Raw genomic sequence first — 14,490 nt, 5'->3', positions numbered from 1 at the left:
CAGGCACATTACCCTGCAATAACACAAGGTGTGAGACCTGCCCTTATATTTTGGGCGAAAGCCAAATACAAATACCAAACTCACAGAAATATCATCAGATACAAGACCAATTTTCCTGTGAGTCATCCAATGTTGTATACATGATACGCTGCATGAAATGCCCCTCAAGAAGAATCTATATAGGAGAAACAGGACAAAAACTGCGTACAAGAATGAACCATCACCGCTTTAAAATCAATGAGGGTAAAATGGACACACCAGTGGGCCAACACTTCTGTGAACCAGGACACAGCATGCAATATCTAAAAGTACTTGTTCTGAAGGGTAACTTCAAAAATGTAATAACTCCAAACCATAACAGCAGAAAAAAGTTTTGAATGCAGGATTAGCATCTTTATCACCTAATACACTCAGACCAGTTGCTGTTGAAATTTGATTTTTATGTTAACAATAACGCTTTAACAGAAGGTTTAAATTGTGGAACAGGATTCATGACTCCTTATGTAACATGATTGATGTGGCTTCATTATCTTCAAAAACCTGCTGAATTTCATGTATGGTTGCACTAACTCACTGGCTCCAGCCTGCTGATCACCTGACACCTAACGGATAAACAGTAACCAGCACAACTGTCATCTTTGTGTTTACTATTTACCTGCATCAGTGTTTTACTTCAGCTAACATCTGGAAATATGCCTGAAGAAGGGGACTAGATCCCAGAAAGCTTGCATAATTTAACTCTATCAGTTAGCCATTAAAAGGTATTCTCTTTTACAAAATGTTGCTTTTTCTACAAATATAATTTGTTTGGCTAACACGGTACAGAAACTTTTTTGCTACTGTTTTAAGAAAGCAAACTTTTGTTTTCCACAAACGAAGTAAACTATAGTGCCAGCAGCTGTCCATTCACTTGAATGGACAGCATTTAAATGACAAGTGCCGTGTTTACCATTGTGTATTTTCCCCATCATGTATTTGTTTGACTATGGTGGGTGAGAACTTTCTGGGGAAGCCTGAATTAATATATTGTATAAGGTTTTTTTCCACACTTGGCAATATTATCAGTGGCCTTACTGCCGAACCAATTATGAAATGAGTGTGTCTGTGCTGTTTGCATCTCGTTATGGGCCACAGACCAATCATTACTCTTCAGTCCATATCACGTAGTGAAAGATGTTATTTATCCCAATGTGGTGTTTGTTTGAGTTTTATTGTTTTATAGAGTTAGGTTGGTAACAAGAGAATACAGAGTGTTTTTTTAATCCTATGCTGGATGTGGGTGATTTCTGATTTTTGTTCAATAAATTAATTGGCAATCAGTTTTGTAGAGAAACACAACTCCACCAGTGTATCTCTGGCCACAGTGTTACATCAGTTCAGGGCTACATATTCCTCTATGACAGCAGAGTTCAGCATACTAGCAACAAGTGTATGCTGAAGTCTTATGTTGGGCATACACCATACATTTTTTTTTTAAGATCTGTCCATCAACATTAGATTAGGTCCATCAAAATTCTTGATTAATTGTATAGTTAAAAAAAAATCAAACCAGTCCATCATGTAGTATTCATCCCCCCCCCTTCCCCCAAAGCACACACACATACAAACACACACACACACACAAATTGATCCACCATCATCATCATCCATTTTCACCATGGCTAAAAAATAATTATTTTAAAAAAAAGATTTCTTTATGCACTCAGTAATATTTATAGAACAAACATTGGTAAACTGAACATTCTGGTTGGCCACCTTTAGGGTATGCAGGCTGTAGATAAATGTTGACTGAAATAATCTGTCCTAATCAATTTAGTTGGCAGTTTACCTGCAAATAGTGTACAGAGGTGCTGGGTTTTGTTTTTTCATTTTATGAATCGGGGTGGAGGAAGGAAAAGTTGGAGGCATCCTGCTGCAGATTTATAGCAATAGCTGAATAAGCATTATCCAAATCTGTGGATCTCTGATGAATACGCTGCAATGTTAGGGTACCATCTCTTTTTGTGTTTATCACCAGAGACAACTGTGAACGACTGTTTCAGCTGATGATCTAAAGTGCCTGTTGATTTGTCTGTGCATGAAGAATAAAGTAATTAAGTGGCAACAGTAACACAGCAGTATACTGTTAATGAGAAAAAAATGCTTTATGATGGTTCTAGTGAGTTCATCCATGAAGACAACAGCCAGGCACAAAACAGTTGTGCATCTCTTTGCCTGGGCCATTATGGGTGTTAAGTAGTATCTGAAAATAGTTACCATGGAAATAAAAACTCAGTGTAACCTGTTGGGTATGGAGGAGGATAGAACACTTGCTCTAACACTCCCAGCAAGGCAATTTCTGAAGCCCACAGGGGACCTGACCAAGCTACCAGCTGGTAGACCACCATCTCCACTGCAACACCAGGATTCTGTCTCTCTCTCCTTAATCTTTCCTTCTTTTGTTTCTCTTATATCTTCCGCTCTTCCTCTCTTTCTGTGCTATCTTATGTATGGACACAATTGGGGTATTTGAAACACAGCAGAGCAGTTGAGTGCCACTGGTCTGTCTCTGCTTTGTTCCTCTGGTATATGTCTATTTCTATTTCTACATATACTCTATATATATATATTCTACTTTATGTTATATGCTTTATCCTATATGCAATCTTTATACTGAATATTCATCTACTGTACCATCACCGACCCTGTAAGTGCCAAAAATAATTCCGGGTACAACCCCTGTTCAAATAATATGATTCTGATTCTAATGTGTGCTTCCAATAAGGTTGATTACATTTGCTTGCAATCACAGACAGGCTACAGCCAGTGTTATTGTTAGAGTGCTGAGTAACCAGCGCTGCTGCAGATCACAGTGCTGTACAATGTTTATAGATGACGGTTTTGCTGTCTAACCATCTCCGAGCAGCGATCACCACTGGGAGACTGAAGGCGGAGCGGATCTCTGCCTTCCAAGCCATTCACGCCAATCGGCGTGGAGCAGTCCTGGGGGTCCCGGCACATTCACGCCAATTGGAGTGGAGTGGTCGGCAAGGAGTTAAGTGGTTAATGCACATGTAAGAAAGAGAAACCTAGAATTTTGGTTTCTAATCCCCTGTTACCCGTTAATCTGTTATCTCCTCTCACCTATAAATGCTAAACTGTTAGGCTTGATGAACTAACACTCCCCTAATTGAAGGTCTGATGGCTTACTAATATTCCTGACTGAACATCTTTAGCAATATAAATAAACTCAAAGTAATGACATATTTAAAAAGCTGAGCTTGAATTTAAACTCTTACTGCAAAGATGAAGACATTGTTGCTAAGGGCAGCTGTTATTTCTCCTTTATAGAAACTTCAGTCAAACTTCTCTGTGGGGCTTATTATACCTCAGCTCACTTGAACAAGGCCAATTCAAACTTCTCTCCTTTATGGTACAAAAGTTGTCAAGCAACAGGGGACATTGCCCACATAAGGTGGGTTTGGAGAAAAGTTTTACATTTCATATCACAAGTTCTCTGAGCTCTCTTTCTTAAATATCTTATTTCCTTACTTTTTTGATGGTAAACCAAATGGACTGGATATCCCCTCACGCAGACTGGCCCAACACATAGTGATGGTTGTCAGATCACATCTGGTCAAACAGTGGAACTAAAAACTTTTATCAACAGATGAACTTCAAAGAGTAAAAAGAACTATGATTCTTAAGAGAATCTAGGTCATTCTTTCAGATGCCATAGATGTCTTTGAACACGTGGCTTCCCTGGATAGACATATCAGGAAATATGGATTTCCGAGCTGGAGCTGCAATGCTGTACTACTGATTCTGACTACAATCCTAGTACATTAGTCTCCTATAAATGTATGTGTGTATATATATATATATATATATATATATATATATATATATATATATATATATATAATATTTCTGAATAGGGGAATTTTATGTGCAAGCGTTGTCTTAATTGAGCAAAAAAAGTACATTTTTAATCTAAAAATTAAATATATGCTGTAATTTTCAAGACTCTAAAGTGAATAGGAATTATTAAAAAAAAAAAAAAAAGCAGCTAGATACTTACCTAAGGAGAGGGAAGGCTCTGGGCCTGCCCACTCCTTTCTTGGTCCCCGTTCCAGCGCTTACTCCCCGGTAGCAGTATTCAACCAATTTGATCAAATACTTCTCACTCCACCACCGAAGGAGGCTTTGTAAAGTCTTTCGGAGTGCTCCCGAAGTCGGGCAGCTCCATACTGTGCACTTGTGAGCGTCCTCTCTTGCATACTCACAGTATGGAGCCGCCTGTCTTCAGAAGGACTCTGCTCCAGAAGACTTCCGAAGTCCCCCGCAAGGGGGTATTCAAATAGAGGAGCTGCTGTTGCAATGAGGGGACCTGGAGAGGAGGGGGAAGGCTCTATAGGACCCAGAGCCTTCCCTCTCCTTAGGTAAGCCCATGTGCATTAGTTAGCGCCATGTGGGTTACTACGCTAACGCATGCATTGCTGGTAAACCACAGCATAATACATGTGGCACTAAGGGTTAGTGGCCGGTACTTCCCTGCACTAGAGATGGCCCGAACGTTTCACCGGCGAACCAATTCGCATGAACATCGGTGGTTTGTGTTCGCTGTGAACCGCGAACTATATGCGAGTTCGACCCGCCCACTATACTACATCATTAGGCTAAACTTTTACCCTCTACATCCCAGTGAGCAGACACATGGTAGCCAATCAGGCTGCACTCTCTCCTGGAGCCCCCCCCCCCCCCCCTTATATAAGGCAAAGGCAGCTGTGTCGGCTATTATCTCACTCGGTGTGGCTGCAGTAAATAGAGAAGGGAGAGAGGTTGCTGCACAGATTAGGGAAAACTTAGTTAGGCTCTTGTTAGGCTTGTTAGCTTGCTCCTTGCTGATACTTATTGCTAAAAAGCACCTCAAAACAGCTCTTTTGAGAACTAATGTTCTTTTGATGTGTTTTTTTGTTGTGTGTGTGTCCCACTGGCACTTGCATATACAGCCCTGTAGTCACAGCTGGCCCTTGGTAATTGCTGTATTGTGCAAGGCTCAGCACATTCAGTGACTACCTTTTCACTGCACCTGTGTGAGACAGCTGTATATTTGTAATACCAGTCACTGCATACCTGTTCATGTCTACTGCACCTGCGTGACAGCAGCATGCAGTGTTATATAAAAGTCACTGCACCTGTTCACAGTACCTGTGTGTGTGACAGCTGCACATTTGTAACACCAGTCACTGCATACCTGTTCATGTTTACTGCACCTGCGTGACAGCAGCACACAGTGTTATATACCAGTCACTGCACCAGTTCACGGTACCTGTGTGTGTGACAGCTGAACATTTGTAATACCAGTTACTGCATACCTGTTCATGTTCGCTGCACCTGTGTGACAGCAAGCAGTGTTATATACCAGTCACTGCATACCTGTTCACGGTACTGGTGTGTGTGACATCTGCACATTGTATTAATATCAGTCACTGGATACCTGTTCAGTGCACCTACATGACAGCACGCAGTGTTATATTATATACCAGTCACTGCATACCTGTTCACGGTACCTGTGTGTGTGACAGCTGCACATTTGTAATACCAGTCACTGCCTACCTGTTTACGGTACCTGTGTGTGTGACAGCTGCACATTTGTAATACCAGTTACTGCATACCTGTTCATCACTGCACCTGCGTGACAGCACGCAGTTTTACATACCAGTCACTGCATCCTTTTCACTGCACCTGTGTAACCGCACATTGTATTAGTCAAAACAGTGCATACCTTTCACTTCACCCCCCCCCCCCCCCATATGGACAAAACAAGAGGCAGAGCCAGAGGCAGGCCACCTGACAGGTCTGTTAGAGGTCGCGTTGTCGTGATTTCGTGTGGCCCTCGACCAAAGTACAGTGTTCAGAAGAAGGCACGTGCCATCAACCCCCAATATTGTCAGGACGTAGTTGACTATTTAACACAGAACACCTCATCTTCCTCAGCTTCCGCACGGAAGTATGACATATCTTCCTCCTCCTGCTCTGATTCTGGCACCCCACTTAACACTCCGTCGGCAGCCATCACCAAAGTGCCATCATCCCAGGGCTCAGTGGTGTGGAAATTTTTTGTGTGTCTGCCTCAGATGAGAGCAATGCCATCTGTACTCTCTGCCACCAAAAATTTAGCAGTGGAAAAACCAAGACCCGCGTAGGGACAACTACCTTACGAAGGGACATGATGAAAAGCACAAACTGCAATGGGATGACCACCTGAGGAAAAGCAGCACACAAAAGCAAAGCCACACACTGCAGTTTAAGATACCATCACACAATTATTTCTCAAAAAAGGCAATACCAAAACTGTACCGTGATGTTGAAAGGCAAGTGGTGTCATCTCTGGCACACAGCGTTGGGTCAAGGGTACATCTGACCATGGATGCCTGGTCTGCAAAGAACAATCTGGCCTGCCCAAAGACAGTACCCACAACACAGCATCTCTGTCTGCACACCGTGTGACTGCCTGCCCCAAGACAAAGTCCATCCCCACACAGCATCTCTGCCTGCAGGCCGCTTGACTGCCTTCTCCGCCACCACCAACAGGGTCCAAGACTTCAGATGGATTCCTGAATTTTTAAGGCCGCTGCTAGCAGCGGCCGCTATGATAATTTTTCTAGTGCGTGTACATGCCTTCCTAATTTTCCTGGCTGCACTGCAGCTGCAACAACAAAACAAAAGGCATGTACATGTGTCAATTCCCCTTCGTGATCGTTACCTTGCCGCGGTGAAGGGGCTTGCATATCACAATGAAGCAATGACCGCCGGCTATATGAGTGTGTTGTGGAGGGCACACCCAAGATAATAAGGTCATTGCTTCATTGTGGACAGACCAAATTCAATCAGCTGGACAGTCACTGTTGTTCTATCATTGAGCTATCTCAGCCCGGTGACCATATGGGCTTGAAAACCGATATCGCCTGCACTCTCAAGTCCAGCACGGCCATCACTACACAAACAGCTGTTTGCAGTGCATTACACGGCGAGTTTGGTCTGTCAGTGTGAAGCAGTACACTAATTACACTACATGATTAATGTATACACATGCAAGATGTTTTAAAGCACTTTAGGCATCCAATTTAGCATGCAATGTGATTTCTGCCCTTAAAACGCTGCTGTGCGTCAAATCCTGATTTTTCCTCGGAACTTTTGGTGTGTATCCCACTCGGCCATGCCCTCCTCCAGGTGTTAGACCTTTTTAAACATATTTTCCATCACTTTTGTGGCCAGCATAAATGTCGAGCGAAGTTCGCTCGAACCCAAACTTTTGCGGAAGTTCGCCTACCTAAAATTAGAGGTTTGAGCCATCTCTACTCTGCACTAGTAACCTTATAATTGCCATGTTCTCCCTGGGCACAGCAACTTAAACCAGAGTTTACTGCATCAGACCTATGATGAGATAACCGGTGTATGTAAAGCCCCCAGTCTACATAGAATGTGGCTGTGCTCCTTCTTTTTTATTTCTTCTCACAGTAAGTTTCTCTCCAGCTGGAATTTAGTCAGAATGTAGCATAACTCTCACTGATGCTAATAACAGAATATAAAACTCTTGCTTGTAAGAGAGACAATACTGTGCATATTTCACTCCCATGGACGATTGCACAGCTTCACTAGGGCTGCCCCCACTCTCTGGAACTCGCTCCCATAAGCCATCAGATTCGTCCTCACCTTTAAAACATTCAAATGAAAATGATCCCTCAAGACTCACCTTTGTGCTCACCTACGCTCCCCGCATTAGTACCATAATACACACTGCTGGGCACTCTCTCAACAGATGCATCTATTTTCTCTACCCTTACCCTTTAGATTGTAAGCCTCTGGCATGGTCCTCCCCGCTAGTGTTCCCAGCTTGATTATGCAATCTCACTGTCTGACAACCCTCTAGTGGACTAGAGCAGACTCTATTTTGAGCAAAGACACCAAACTACTGTTATCAAATACTTTTGCATGATCTTGTTTTGTTGTAAGCTCCTTGTATGCCTTACCTTGTATGTTAACCAATTTAACTATTGTGCAGTGCTGCATAATATGTTGGTGCTTTGCTTTATAAATACAACACATAATAATAATAATAATAATAATAATAATAAAGTAGTAAAACTTGGTTAAGCCAAGACAACTTTAATCTTATGTTTTTAGCTTTTAAGCACAAAATAAGATTGTGGTATTATAAGAAAATCAGATGTAAGAGGAGGACTATAGGCAAATGTTTTTATCCTTTCAGTTTATTTTATTTTCTTGTTTGCTTTAATAAGTGAATACATACATTCCTTAGGAAGTTGGCAAAACTGTTAGCTATTTAGGTCCATTTGATATGAACCAGGCTTGCGTGGTGGAATTCACCCAAACTGGGTTTTTCAAATGTACACAGGGGGAGATGTTTTGGTTATTCATGTAAACAAAGCCTGTGACAAAGCTTGCACATAAGCTGCATGAGACGGGATAATGTGGGTAAATAGGGACAGCATAAACATTAATTACGTCTGATATGGCTCTGAGCCTAAATGCCTGTTTGTAACTGCTGGAAATTAATTTAGAGATTACAGTAAAGTGATTTTCTCCATCACCATTATAGAGGGTGAAGAGGGATCAGGCAAAAGATTATGTTTACTTGAGTGTAATATTAATATTTACTAAGAATGTATTTATTTTGTGTGGGTAGAGAGCACAATAGTCACATAATTAAGTGTAATCTCCACTTAAGTAGACAGAGTGGGTTGATATTACAATCTGCAAATTTAAAGTGTATTTGTCTCAAACTACTATGCAAGGTGTCTGATATTACCAGTTTGTGCCTTAGGAAAAAAAAATGATACGGACTTATGATGATATGATCCTTTTTAAGAGCTCATATGTGACTTCTCAATGAAGTAATATATAGAACACTTCCTGGTGGACTTCCAGGGTGTAATCAAGGAATGTTCAGGCGCTCAAAAGCGTACATTTATTAAACATCAATGATAAAATGATTTATATGATATGTAGAATAAAGTCTAAATATTCTAATGCCCCTGCCTGACATCACTATTTCGGTTGATAGCATTTTAATACCACCTGTCCCTCAGGCTCACTGCCTAGGTGTAATACTGGACATAAGTCTCTCATTCAAACCACACATGGACAAACTATCCTCCTTGTCGCCGCCACCTAAAAAACTTCTCCCGCATTGGCCCTTTTTCACACAGGACACTACCAAACTTCTGGTGCATGCCCTGATTATTTCACGACTAGACTATTCCTACTCTCTGCTCTGTGGCTTCCCCACCAATTGTTTAGCTCTGCTACAGTCCACCATGGACTCTGCTCCACCTCTCCTAGTGCTTCGCCAGCCCAATCCCACCATGCCAGTCCCTTCACTGGCTGCAGTATTTAATGTTACCCTCGCCTACAAAACTCTCCACATCCTCGCTCCTTCCTATCTAATAAACTTATTTCCAGATACACATCCTTCCTCACTACCAACAATATTCTCCTGTCTTCCTCTCTGGTCACTGCTTCTCACTCCCACTTACAAGACTTCTCTTGATCCTCTCCCCTCCTCTGAAACACACTCCCTGAACATATCAGCCTCTCACCCACACTTACTCTATTTATGTGCAATCTGAAAACTCACCTCTTCAGGCAAGCATACTCTCCGACCTAGGACACTTCAGCCACTGACCACCATTTCTACCATCTCATACACAGCCTCCCTTTACCTACTGTCCTGTCTCTTAAACCTTTAGACAGTAAGGCCTTTTGACCAGGGCTCTCTTCTCCATTTATCTCTATATTCTATGTAATGTGTATGCATACCTCCCACCCCTGTGTAAAAATCTGCAGTTTATTTGTTCACTGCTTCATTGGTAATCCACCACTGTATTGTATTAACTATTGGATTGTTTATTTTGTAATGTTATACCCTGTATGCTGTTGTACAACGCCACCAAAAATACTGGAGCTAAATAAATAAACAAGAATTCTTTTTTTTTGTCTCAAAATCAATGAAACAAAGAACCAAATAAGGTGGCTCATGATATTCCTTTGGTACAGCAGATGTACCACAACATTTATCCGGAGCTGCAGAATCTGCTGTCTCCATTACATTGAGGGCTGCCATCTTGTTTTTATAGGTTCTGGAAATTACCTTACCTCCAAAGCTGAAATTTCTGATGTGAGATTCAAAGGTTGCACCAAACACTGACTCTTCCGCTCCTGGGTAAAAGGTGTTTTTACGCTAGAGAGGCACTGCTGGTCAAACAGTCATACAGCGCTGTGTTGGCTTCTCATAACCATGAGAAACATGATGGTAAAAAGATCAATATCTAGTTAAATAAGCTATAGTTGTGGAAACAAATCTTAGGTGCGGGACCAGGATAATGAAGAGAGCTAAGCTTTTGTTTTGTAATGGTTCAGGGGAACTGTAAAAGCAGTCAATAACTTTTTAAAGAAAGTTTTATTTGTATTATGCTTCTTTAAAGGAGTCTTTCAGAACTCTTAGTGATGCATAATGGTACCTGTTTATGAGGATGCTATATATACACACTGAGCATATGTCTCTCCTCTCTTTGTGACATTGGAGGATACTTTGATAATCCAAGACAGACATATGTAATAAATTGTAATAAATTGAATGTCAACCCAACATTCTGCTTGGTGTCCACCTTAATCCTATCCTACCGGCACTTATTTTCTAGTTCCTGACAGAGAACCACTGAGACACAGTGGTGCTCACCGCCAGGTCGTGATCATGCGTACGCGTGGATTTACGACCATTTTGACGCATTCCGCCTCGGACACGCTAAGCCGTGAATAGATTTTCAACCACGAAAATCTGCTTCGGCTTCGCGTGAATGCGGACAGAAATCCGCATTCACGCTCGTGAAACCCGGCACTGAAGTCGTGGTTAGCGGAAATGCGTCAAACTATGCGGAAGTGACACATTGCAGGCCAATCAGAGGGCCCCAGCCAGGCCCTAGCAACCAATCACAGGAGGGGAGCTATGCCCTCCCCTCCTGAATATAAAGCGGCGGCCATGATAGAAAAGCTCTGTCCTTGCTAGACTGTGGTGCTGAGAGGATTATCTCCAGGCCATTGTTGTTTGAGCAAGTGCATTTATTGTGTTAAAAACAAAGCGTTTTTTTTTTGCTAACACTGCTCTTATACTGTACACAGTTAGCTAGCCAGTGAGTGATTGCTGTAGTTAGTTGTAGTCAGTGTAGTGTAGTGGGAGTGTGGGAGTCTAGTGATTATTTAACTGTGTGTAGTGCAGGCAGGTTCAGTGCTGCAGTGTAGTCAGTGTAGTGGGAGTGGGGATTATCTGTGTGTAGTGCAGGCAGGCAGGTTAGTGCAGCTGCAGTGTTCACTTGTATATTCCAGTGACAGTTATACACTTGTACTATTTGCAGGCAGCCAGTCACACCGCCGGCGCCGCCACTCTCTGCCAGCGCTGTTCATTCATTCTGTCAGTGACCTTGTGCCGTGCCCAGTGCCCACTGCTCGCTCGCTGGCATATAAGCATCTCATTACACACTTGTATATTATTTCAGTGACAGTTATACACTTCACTTTTACTATTTGCAGGCAGCCAGTCACACCGCCGGCACCGCCACTCTCTGCCAGCGCTGTTCATTCATTCTGTCACTGACCTTGTGCCGTGCCCAGTGCCCACTGCTCGCTCGCTGGCATATAAGCATCTCATTACACAGTGTGACATCCTTGTGTGCCCACTGCATCCTTCAGTGACCTAGTTGTATATCCAGTGCCCACTGCTGTGCCCACTGCATCCTTCAGTGACCTTGTACTGTGCTCACTGCATCCTTCAGTGACCTAGTTGTATATCCAGTGCCCACTGCTGTGCCCACTGCATCCTTCAGTGACCTTGTACTGTGCCCACTGCATCCTTCAGTGACCTAGTTGTATATCCAGTGCCCACTGCTGTGCCCACTGCATCCTTCAGTGACCTTGCACTGTGCCCACTGCATCCTTCAGTGACCTAGTTGTATATCCAGTGCCCACTGCATCCTTCAGTGACCTTGTACTGTGCCCACTGCATCCTTCAGTGACCTAGTTGTATATCCAGTGCCCACTGCTGTGCCCACTGCATCCTTCAGTGACCTTGTACTGTGCCCACTGCATCCTTCAGTGACCTAGTTGTATATCCAGTGCCCACTGCTGTGCCCACTGCATCCTTCAGTGACCTTGTACTGTGCCCACTGCATCCTTCAGTGACCTAGTTGTATATCCAGTGCCCACTGCTGTGCCCACTGAATCCTTCAGTGACCTTGTACTGTGCCCACTGCATCCTTTAGTGACCTAGTTGTATATCCAGTGCCCACTGCTGTGTCCACTGCATCCTTCAGTGACCTTGTACTGTGCCCACTGCATCCTTCAGTGCCGTTGTACTGTGCCTGGTGCATCCTTCAGTGACCTTGTACTGTGCCCACTGCATCCAGTGATTCATTACTAGCAACATGTCTGGCAGGGTTTCGCGGGGTGAGAGGAAAGGGAGTTCAATTGCCTCAGCCACTTCTGGGACTGCTCCACGTCCAGGGAGAGGATGCCCAGCTGTACGTGGTCGTGATGCAGCAGATAGGGGGGCAGCAAAGCCTGGGCCGAGTCAGCGGATGCCATTGTCCAAATATTTTAAAGTTTCTGGTCCCCGTGTGGTGGTTGAGCAAATGGAACCTGACGTACTCATGGACATCATGACTTCCTCCCAGACCTCTACTGTGAGCACCACTCCAAGCAGCAGCAGCAGCCGCCAACGTCCCACGCTTGTTGTGACATCCACCCCAGCACCCACTGGTCAGCAGCCCTCCCAGGATGACAGCGTTCTGTCCCTCAGTCCGGCATCTGGGAACCTGCTGATGCAAGAAGCTCAGGACTTACTGGGGACTGATGTGGCAGAGATTGAGATCGGGCCACAATCACAAGCGTTGTTGAGTTCTGGTGATGAAGAAGAGGGGTCTGTGTCTGGGGATGTAGGGACAGAAGAGGAGGCGGGGGAGTCAGAGGAAGAGCTGGATTATGATGATGCTGCTGATGATGACGACGTTGTGGACCCTAACTATGCGCAGCCTGCTGAGTCCGTGGAAGAATGGTCAGAGCAGGATGACGAGTCACCTCGGCCTAGGCAAGGATATCGCCATATGTCAGGCAGGGGCATCGGCAGCAGTGGGCGTGGAGGAAGTAGACAGGACACTGCTTCAGCCGGCACCACCACCATGCAACCCCCGGCAACTACTACCACACATTGTTCCGCTGCACCCTCTGCTAGTGGGGGCCGCAGTAAATTAAAGTCACCAGTGTGGGATTGCTTTGACGAATGTACTGATGACAAAAGGTATGCGGTGTGCAGGTTATGCAGCAAAAGATTGAGCCGTGGGAAAAGTCTGAGCAAGATGGGTACCACATCCCTCCAGGGCCACCTGAGAAGCCGCCACTGCCGCGAGTATGCGGAGTTTAAGAGGAAGCAGGCAGTCGCTTCCACCAATGTACTTTTTGGCCAGCACTATGACACTGTGCTACTACTACTACCACCAGTATGTTGGCATGGTCCCTCTGTGCTGCTGCTGCTGCTGAACTGACCGCCCGCATTGTCCTCCTCCTCCTGACTCAGTCGCTTCCCGCTGCTGCACTCTGCGTTCACACTGCCCGGGTCACTGGGTGCATTTAATTTTTTGCCCAGCACTATGACGCTGTGCTGCTACTACTACCACCAGTATGTTGCCATGGTCCTTCTGTGCTGCTGCTGCTGCTGAACTTAACGCCCGCTTTGTCCTCCTCCTCCTCCTGACTCAGTCGCTACCACGGTACCACCAATGCACTCTGTCTGCGTTATCACTGCCCGGGTCACCGGGTGCATTTAATTTTTTGGCCAGCACTATGACACTGTGCTACTACTACTACTACCAGTATGTTGGCATGGTCCTTCTGTGCTGCTGCTGCTGAACTGACCGCCCGCATTGTCCTCCTCCTCCTGACTCAGTCGCTTCCCACTGCTGCACTCTGCGTTCACACTGCCCGGGTCACTGGGTGCATTTAATTTTTTGGCCAGCACTATGACACTGTGCTGCTACTACTACCACCAGTATGTTGCCATGGTCCTTCTGTTCTGTGCTGCTGAACTGACCGCCCGCATTGTCCTCCTCCTCCTGACTCAATCGCTTCCACCAATGTACTCTGTCTGCGTTCACACTGCCCGGGTCACCGGGTGCATTTAATTTTTTGGCCAGCACTATGACACTGTGCTGCTACTACTACTACCAGTATGTTGCCGTGGTCCTTCTGTGCTGCTGAACTGACTGCCCGCTTAGTCCTTCTCCTGACTCAGTTGCTACCACCACTGCACTCTGCGTTCACACTGCCCGTGTCCACTGACAACTCTGCTGCGATGTCATTGCTAATTGCTGCAAAAAAAAAAAAAATTACAAAAACCTCTCTGGGGCCTTTTTGGCGTCAGCCACTCATCCTCCTCCA

General features: G+C 44.5%; 1 long non-coding RNA gene across 1 annotated transcript in view; it reads left to right on the top strand.

Annotated features, from left to right (window-relative positions):
* The first annotated feature begins 632 nt into the window (after nt 1-632).
* The window catches only part of LOC137539034 (uncharacterized), a 139,317-nt gene continuing 125,459 nt past the window's right edge, over nt 633-14,490 (top strand). The window contains exon 1 of the long non-coding RNA XR_011024918.1: nt 633-761. This is a non-coding gene — a long non-coding RNA (uncharacterized lncRNA). The remainder of the gene's footprint in view (nt 762-14,490) is intronic.

The sequence above is a fragment of the Hyperolius riggenbachi genome, chromosome 11, assembly GCF_040937935.1.
Source record: "Hyperolius riggenbachi isolate aHypRig1 chromosome 11, aHypRig1.pri, whole genome shotgun sequence".
Classification (NCBI taxonomy): Eukaryota; Metazoa; Chordata; class Amphibia; order Anura; family Hyperoliidae; genus Hyperolius; species Hyperolius riggenbachi.
The sequence above is the reverse complement of the archived record's forward strand: the minus strand, read 5'-3'. Positions and strand labels throughout refer to the sequence as shown.